This window comes from Dermochelys coriacea, chromosome 2, assembly GCF_009764565.3.
Source record: "Dermochelys coriacea isolate rDerCor1 chromosome 2, rDerCor1.pri.v4, whole genome shotgun sequence".
Taxonomy (NCBI): domain Eukaryota; kingdom Metazoa; phylum Chordata; order Testudines; family Dermochelyidae; genus Dermochelys; species Dermochelys coriacea.
This window is the reverse complement of record NC_050069.1, coordinates 80,104,024-80,113,179: the sequence shown is the minus strand read 5'-3', so window position 1 is coordinate 80,113,179 and position 9,156 is coordinate 80,104,024. Positions and strand designations below refer to the sequence as shown.

The 9,156-nt window shown below is 41.7% G+C and overlaps 1 long non-coding RNA gene across 2 annotated transcripts; it reads right to left on the bottom strand.

Annotated features, from left to right (window-relative positions):
• Positions 1-2,989: 2,989 nt before the first annotated feature.
• Positions 2,990-7,655, bottom strand: LOC119851870. 2 transcript variants are annotated; one of them, XR_005291436.2, is made up of 3 exons: positions 7,506-7,655; positions 3,863-4,027; positions 2,990-3,203 (listed from the first exon to the last, which is right to left on the bottom strand). It is a non-coding gene; the product is annotated as an uncharacterized LOC119851870 (long non-coding RNA). The 2 variants fall into 2 exon arrangements; XR_006278513.1 differs by lacking the exon at positions 7,506-7,655 and adding an exon at positions 7,033-7,490.
• Positions 7,656-9,156: the final 1,501 nt, after the last annotated feature.

Sequence of the window (9,156 nt, the reverse complement as noted above, 5' to 3'; positions counted from 1 at the left end):
ATGTGCTTTACACCTTTGAACAGAATGACTCAGACAGCACTGTGGTAAGTTAAAGCCTATACATAAGAACACTGCTACATTAAACCTTTTACTCTAATAATAATGGGCTATGTTCTCTCAGTTCCCTCAGGTTCCATGCAGTTTCGTTTCCATGTATTATGCATGTTTCAATAGGATTTATTTTTCTCCATTTTGTAAAGCTTCAAGTTTATTGTTTGTGAGGATCTGGCAAGATTGTACAAGTCTAGGCTTTATTAACTGTAAGAATACAAGTCTTTCCTCCCTTGGGAGGAAATGTCATCTAGTAGTTAGAGCACAGGACTAACCATCAAGAATTCTAGGTTTTATTCCCAGCTGTGCCACTGACTTGCTGAGACACCTTGGACAAGTTACGCTGGCCCACATCCTCAAAGGAATTTAGGCACCCACCTCCCATTGAAATGTATAGGATTGAAATGTAATGGGCACCTAAATGCCTTTGAGGATCTGGGCCTTTGTGCCAAGGCAAAACAAGGTTATTACCTACCTCTTAGGAGTGTTCAGAGGCTTAATTAATTAGGGCTCAGTTAAAGCTGAGGTTGTGCATAATTATGTGGTGCACTGTGACTGAAAACGCCCCTTTATTCACACCCTACACAATAGTATAATCATCTCTGTACAAAATATGCCTTGTGAGGTATCATTTGAGAACTCAACTTCCAGATCAATAATATCATGGTGAAATGTATGTAGCAACATTATAAAGTTATGAAATCCTCCATATGATGTTCTTACCACGTGTTCAAAACCACACAGCCCTACCCAAGCAGAAGTATCCTGAAGGAAGAAATGAGTGTTTCCCTCAATTTACATACATGTAGTAAACAGGGTCCGCAAGATAGGAGGGAGAAGAGATGTCAGGAGACAAAGCAAATTTGCATTTCAGCAAACACAGGTAAGAACAAACCTGGAGCCTCCTTCACCATCAGAGTCCATGTCACCTTCATTACTGTTTCAATAAATGTTGCTTTGAGGGGTAACAATCAAAAGAATCCACTTCAGAGGTTAACTGGACTATAAAAGAGGGGAAGAAAACCCCTTTCTCTCTTTCTTCTTCACTTAAGACAAAAGAACCAGGCAGGGTCCTGATCTGAGGATTTAGTCAGCCATGTTGCTGGGAACACCTGGTAAGGATTTTACCTTGAACCAAGTTTAGCTTGTTAAGTTTTAGCTACTAGGAAGTGTTTTCTCTTTGTCTGTTTTGTAACCATTTCTGACTTTAATACCTTATGCTTGATCTCATTTAAAACCTCTTGTAGTTAAATAAACTTGTGTTATTTTTTAATATAAACTACTCCAGTGTTGTGTCTAAAATGAACTGCTTGGTAACTCCAGTTAAAGCAGCAAAATGTTGAATATTGACAGTTTACAGGGGCAACGGATCTTAAATAGCTGAACAGTCCAGGAAAGCGCTGGGTGGAACAAAATACATGTTTTGGGGAAAAGTCAGGACTGGGGTCACCCTGCAAGTAGTAAGCAAGGCTGGTGGAAGCCAGAGTGGGTGACTGGTGTGTTGCTGAGAGGTTGCTGGGGTGTGAGCGGCTGGACCAGGGCTGCAGCTATACACAGACACTCAGAGTGTGACCTGCATGCTGGAAGGTTGTTTAAGAGAGGCCCAGGTTGGGCGCTTAGATTGCAAGGCATGTGGTGACAACCCCTCACTGGTCTGGGTTGTACCTGGAATGTGACATGCACCTCCTGCTTCAAACATTCTACTGGCAGTAGCTGAAAGCATTATGCCTACACAGAAAGCTACAGTTTGAAGTCTGGTGCTTACTGATGTGCAGAAATGGAGAAGAGGAACCTGGCTATGGTCACACCCCTACATCCAGACACTCCCAGGTGATCAGCACTGCTGGCAGTATTTGAGGCTCCTCTTGCACTCTGGGAACATGCAACAGCATTGTCGATTGCAACATGATGTGTAGACCATGGCATCCACATTTGGTGAAACTTACCCAAACTGAACCTCCAGACCTTTGCCTATCGCTAATTTATTAATACTGTTAAATCTGACATCTTCTCAGCTATATTTCTCTGGAAAATTAAGACTCATTTGGGGAGAAGAAAGATTTTAAAAGCTATAATTGTCACACATTGCCCTGAAGTATTATAAATGCCAAAGTGCATTTGTTTTAATTCAGCTGAAGCCAATTACTTAATTTTTCAAACCCATTTATGCATAATATCTTTATACCATGAGTAAGTGTATGTTTCCCCCCTCCTCCATCGTAAGATTGTGTAGTTATATAATCATATGCCAAGAGAACTGTGGAAGAAAGAAGATTCCAAAAATCTTCAAAGAACTACAGCATTTTAAGAGCCATCAGTCTTGTTATTTATTTATCTTGCACACGCAGTACTGTTCTGCAGAGTCTCCCTTTCAGGAGCTAATCTATTTCATGGGGCATTGCTCTCTGCAAATGACTAATTTTACTAGCCACAATCTGGTACTCACAAAATAAAATGAAAAAAGTATCAGGGATTGATCAGTTGATCTAGACACTGGCAGTCTATACCTACACTGCTGCTCTGTGTGTATTCACAGCACCAGCCAGTGCTTCTGCCGTTCCAGCTTTGTTGTTTTGTTTTTTCCCCTGCAGCATTAGCACTGATTGCAACAACCAGTTGACTTGGTTGCCAGTGTAAAATATAAAACAACAAAATCTACGGTCTGGCTATCTCTGTGGATAATATGCTGTAGCACCAGTCATCTCCTGCCTGTGGCTATGTCAGCTGAGCCATCCACAGTCCATTTATTCCACTGGTGTGGGGTTGTTGTTTTTGTTTGTTTGTTTTTTGTTTAATTTCTATGAAATCAGGAATGGGACCCAGAATGCTTGGAACTTTGCCAGTATCCTTGCGAGTTAATAGAATGGAAAGAAAATAAGAAGTACACTGACCCAATTTCTTGGATTAAATATACAAGAAAAGCTACTCCAGTATTTGTTCTCAGAATGATTTTTTAGATTGAGGCTTAGGACAATACGTTACAAATGGAGTTAGGGATCATAGACTGAAGAATATTCTTTGGGCTCTTGATTAACTGCAAAGGGCTCTCAACATCCCAGGGTTTCAATTTTAAACTGACTGTTAGTTTTCAGTCTCTGCATTGCTTTCTGCCCAATTCCATTTTGATTCACGTTCTGTTTGCCTCTTTGCCCCTTTAAAATTAGAAGTTTTAAAACAGCAACATTAAAAATAAACATGTAATGTCTCCTACATCTCATGAATGACAGGTCCATGGAGGCACTCAAAGGAGCACATACCCACTGCTCTTTTGTGTGAGCAAATATCCGCCCATCTGCATCTGTATGTGGTGAGAGACATCCTAGCGTTAAAGTTTTTCACATGCAGAATGGGGGATCTCTTAAAACCAGACCATACACTAACAGGACTGCTTGAACCTATCTTCCCATCACCCCAGACCTGGTCCTGTCAATGTGTCATCCAAATAGGCACCAAGGTCCAGAGAATAATGCTGTGGACTATCAGGAGACTGTTCAGTTCCTGGTCTGTTCCCCATGTAACCTTAGGCGAGTCATTTCATGCCATCTGCCTCAGTTTACCTCACTGTAGAATATATATGGAGGTCCTTTGTAAAACACCTGGAGATCTCTGAACGAAAAAGCAATACTATACAATAAGTGCTGAGTATAACTACTCTCAAGCTCAATATGGCCTGTCGATTTGTCAGCATTCATAACAAAATATGCCAGAGTAATTGTTAAAAAACCCCCACAAACTATTTAATACTAATAAAAGTATCTATATTTCGAACCTGCCCAGTCAAACAAATGTTTTAGGATAGCTAGCCACTTACCAGTGCCAGAAGCAGAACTACAGGAATACTGACAATGCTGTCAATAGCTCCGCCCACAAAACTCCCCTGCAGTCCTTGCCTTCTTCAGTCCAGAGGCATGGAGTCTTGCCTCAGTGCCTTGTTCAATGCTTTTCAAGCTTTTTCCTTCCAGTGATCAGTCCAAAGCTGATGGAAAGAAAAAAGTAGAGATGCTAAGGTGGAGAAAGAGGAGAACTACTATTTGAAGGTATTCTGTGGAGTAGATTTACATCAGTGTAACGGAGCAGAAGGTGGTTTAGTAGATATGGAGACTAAGCTATCCTCCTAGGGCAAGTAATTGGCCCTAAAATAGTTCCAGTGAGGAATTGCATACAAGGTAAAATCTAATTTAAAAAAAATCTCGTTTGTAAGAATAAAATTTATGCTAAGTGCTATTAGCATGGGTTTGCTAGTTCTGGGCCCATGTTGTCAGATATACAGTTAGTGCATTTCTACTTTAATTTATAGAGGTTTTGTTGTATGGGAGCTCCTAAAAATTCAATTCATTTTAAGAAAGCCCGGATAAGGAAACCAGATGGCCGGAACAAATAAAAGAAAACAACAACAACAACATCATCAAAATCAATAGTCCTGCTTCTGATGCATCAATACTTGGATGTGAACACATTCAGAATTGTTGTCTTGATGTTTAGTCTAGTCTATTAAGTGTCTATTAAGTGTTACCTGGTCCCAATTTGTCACTTTTCAAAGCCACTCATCTTCTACATTCACCAGGAAATGGATTAAAGCTCAGGAGTTTTACTAAATATTCCACACCCCTAACATATGCCCTGGGGACGGGGGAGGTAGGGAAAGGGGGGGGGGGAATAAATCACAGCCCTAAAATTTCCCTCTTATGCCATTCTATGACAGTAGCAAAGATGGAAGCTGTAGCATGGGCAAGGCACAAGCTCAGAGCATGGTGATAAACACACTTATGCCTCATCTATCTTATAATTTCCAGCATTGTTATCTCCAGTGAAGGTGCACTAGAGGATAATTATGGGTCTGAACTTTTCCAAGTGCAGAAACATTTCATATGGATAAAATGTTATTATCCAAATCTGTGAAAGATACTGTAACCATTGAATTATGCTGTGAGTTTGCTATATTATATGTGCATATGTTTTTCATAGTTTAAATAATAATTTGGGTAGAGGTTGTGTAGACTGAGCTACAAACCCCTAGGAGACCATGAAGGGCATGTATTCTATTTACTGGTGTTTTGTATTTAAATTAGACCACTGAGGCCAGAACCTCAGCTGATACAAAGCAGCATAGCTTCATTTAAATCAATGGAACTATGCAGAATTACATCAGCTGAGGATCAGAGCCCTGTAGTTTAAAATAAAAATGATGCAGTTGGTACAATAAATATAGGGTAGGTGGAAACACTTCAAGTTTTCATCTTGAGCCTTGTCTAGGTACACAAGGCAAAGATGACAAAAAGTCTAAGTCCTCCGTTTGTATGGATCTGTTCTTCACCGCCTTTCACCTTGAAAAAGCATTGACATCTGTGGAAAATGGGCATAAAATGTTACCAAGTGAAATTTGTCAGTTGTGTGCAATTTGCACAGGTTAAAAAAAAAAAAAAGAGACTATAGGTATTGCCACACTACTATCAGAGGTAAATAGGGGAGGGGGAGGGGGAGGTTACAGCACACGTAGGCAGACCCGAGCTAGCTTTAACCTAGCAATGACGCTGTGGCAGCATGGACTTGAGTGCAGGCTAACTGTCTCAGTGGAGTACCAAGGAGGGCTTGTACAGGCCATGCTGAAGTCCACACTGCCATATCTTCACTGATAGGAATATACAAGCAAGCTTTATTCTATATGTCCTAGATTCACACCTCTGACTGCAGTCTAGACATACCCTAACAGTGCAAGGGCAGGGGAGATTCAGGCTCTAGAGGCCGGATCTTGAGGGACATTAACAGCTTTCAGTTTCCCTTCACTGAATTGGAATTAAAGGGTGCTCAGTGCTTTTTGTTTTCTCTCCACTGCATTGTATATTATAAATGATTATTGCATGGTAAAGAGACTACTAAAATGATTCTTAAACTGCCAAATTGTAAATTGTAAGACTGGAATAATGCTTGTCAACATTTCAAAGACCCCGTAAAGGAAAATCCTAAGGAGTTGTTTGAAAGCAACTCCAGAATGAAACAAAACAGACCGAGCTGGCAAAAAAAAAAAAAAGCAGAAAAGTCACCCATGCCTACACTCTACAAAAAAGGAATCTTCAGGGCATTTGGACTGAGGACCGAAATTATCTGGAAATCCCAGGCTGGCAAATTAATTTGAAAGCATTCTCATTTGAAGTGAATTTTGGACATGCATCTGCAAGGCAGAAGAATCCAACCATTAGGAGAACAATAGAGGATACAGCAGAGGGAGGCATGGCCAATCTCTAGCATGACTGCCTGGGATGGACACCCAGCTGATCAGAACATGACAGAATTATGAAACATTCAAGTCCATTCATCAGTACGTAAAGACTAGTCACTCCCAAACCGAAATCAGCAAGCCAGTGGCTAGTAGCCAGTCTGGCAGGTTTGTGCCAAGCAGACAGCTTCCATGGAGGAAGAGGACTAGAATCCTGAAGACCAACCATAGGATAGTGATAGTTTTAGGATTTGAATATGGGTTTAATTCTGGGAGATTTAGCATTTGGCTACTGGTCCCAATATCCATATTAGTAAGGGAAAGATTGAAAAGCATTTCCAGAATCAAATCCTTTAAAGACACTCTAGAAAACACAATGGCTCCTCTAGTGGGGAGTGTTCTACAGTAAGCATTGGCAGAGAACTTAGACTAATGATGTACCTGGTTTTCCTTGTCTCTTGTGCATGCTGCACAAGGAGAAGAGGCACAACCCCAAAGAGCTGAGGTGGGGCAGACCAGCACCTAGTCATGGCCATGTACCCCATTTTCATAGTAATCAGTTCTGTGGGTTGGCCACATCAGAAGGAACATGCTACATCACCCTAAAGGCTACACACGGGGAGCCTGAAGAGAGACTATGCTTTTAATAGCATAATTAGCATTGTAAATTCACATACAGCATTTTGATTGTCTACTGGATGGTTTTGTCTTACTTCAAAACTGACGATATCATTTATGTTAGATAAAGCTAGTAAAGGGAGATTTACTTGAATTCTTGCTATCCATGAGGAGATCACTTTGGTACTTCTTGCTCTATGCTTCAGGGTCCCCTCTCCTAGTCAACTCCCTGTATACGTTAGAGGCTCTCTGGCTGTCAGTGCTGTTGAATCATTAAGGCAACTTGGCCCACTTCCCAGGTGTGGGCAGTTGCTTTTACTGCAGTAACACCTCTGGCCTCAGCTTGTGGCATTGCACTGATCTTCACTTCTACCCTCTCCCCCCTTCTGGTAACCACTTCCTGGGCACCATGATGGCCTGCATCTGTCATCTCTGTCCAAGCCTTAAAATTTCAGTCCTCTTCCAGGCTAACTAAAGGTCTTGCTGAAAGTCCAAACACATTTCCAAATAATTTTTCTGGCCTTTTGGACTACACCACAGTTCTCTGCCTCTTGGTCACTACTCCTGGGCTCTGCAAAATTTTCCCCACACTACTTCCTCCTAGCAGGTTTCCCCCCGTTACCTCCCCTCCTCAGTGATTCTGTCAGCTTCCTTCAGGGATCTCCCCACTCCCTGTAGACCTTGCTCAGAGCTCCCCAACAGAGGTCTGTCTTGCTTCCTGTGGGTCTTCCAGCTTGATTTCCCCAGGCCCTTCCTAAAGGAGGAAATGTCTTTACTCATCTCTCCTGGGTCTCCTCCCTTGACTGAGTTCAGCTCTGTTTAAGCAGTTCTCTCTCCCATCATCTACAGCTGTGGTCAGTCATTCTGATTAAGCTCCACCACACCCAGCTGGGCTCATTAGTTCCCACTAAGTTGTTAGATCATTGGCAAGACTAAGGAACAACTGCTAGGTCACAGGCAAAGCTTAGCCAGCTTGCCTTGAAGGGCTAGTCCTCTTGTGACACCATGTTACAAAAGTCCACCCCTTTTAGAGTTAACAAAATAAGTTTGGTGGAAACAAGCCTATTTTCCCACCTTTCTCAGACTACATAGTTTTTCATGGTTTGCTCAGTGTGCATTCTCACAGGATCACACAGTGTTTTCTCCTTCACTGGGCTACAGCTCCTCATCCAGTCTCCTCCTGGGCTCAACAGGCCATTTGCCCTTTTGGCACAAGGCCATGGAAGAGAACATCCTTTCACCCTCACTGAAAGTCCAAGTCTAGAACCCTAAGTAAGTATGGGAATAAATTCTGTTTACATACTCCTTTACACTATCCTGTCTAGGATACTTCCATGAGTCAATAGCCCTCTTCTTAAAATCTATCTCCATTCATTCCCTAGTACCCCTAGCCTTTTCCTGACTCTATTCCACCAACCCTCCTGCTTATTACAATACAGATCCCCAAATTAAATCATACTTCCAATTCCTATCCTCTTCACTAGGTCACAAGCTCCTTCTTATATAGACTTGACCAATCACTTGACACCTCCACAGAGTCATATGACCCCAAACAATCCCTCCTGAAGATTATATTTTCCAGGGTTTCTTCAGCCTCTTTCCCCACAGCTGTGTCTTCTATTCCATCCTTAAAGGACATGCTACTATCCTCCCCATTCTATTACACCAGGATTCTACTTCACTGACTGAAGGAGCTTTCTGCCAGTTTCTTTTTTTTTCCTCCCTTGCAAAGATAATTGAGAAAGCCAGAATCCTGGGCTTTTTGCTTTCTGCGTGTGGTCTCTGACACCCTGAAAGCGGTTGGTTGTTTAATGGCCACCTGTTGGTCTTGTCTGGTCACCAATCTGTCACTGGCTTCCGCCTCCTCCTCTTGAGTGTCTGTGGGTAAGGAAAGACTTGCAACATGTTCAAAGGAAATTTACACCATATTTGGAAGCAGCTTTGACTCAATGGGTGCCAAGAATATGACTGGCATAATTTTCTTGGGTCTTTCTCTAGTCTCACATGTGGGTTTGATGTATATTCAGGCAAGCACATATGGTAAAAGAATGTTAAGAAAAAAGTTTATTCTACATATAGCTGGGTGAATATTGCAAAGAATGTTTTGCGAGCGCTTACTCAGATATTAAAATGCATTCCTCCAACCATCAGCACACCACTTTTGTGTTTGTTGTCTATGAATAAATTGTGCCATCAAGTTTTACTGGGTATGAGTGTTTATAGCAATCACATTTCAGAGCTGGATGCATGAGTATTTATGCCAAAAGTGTTTA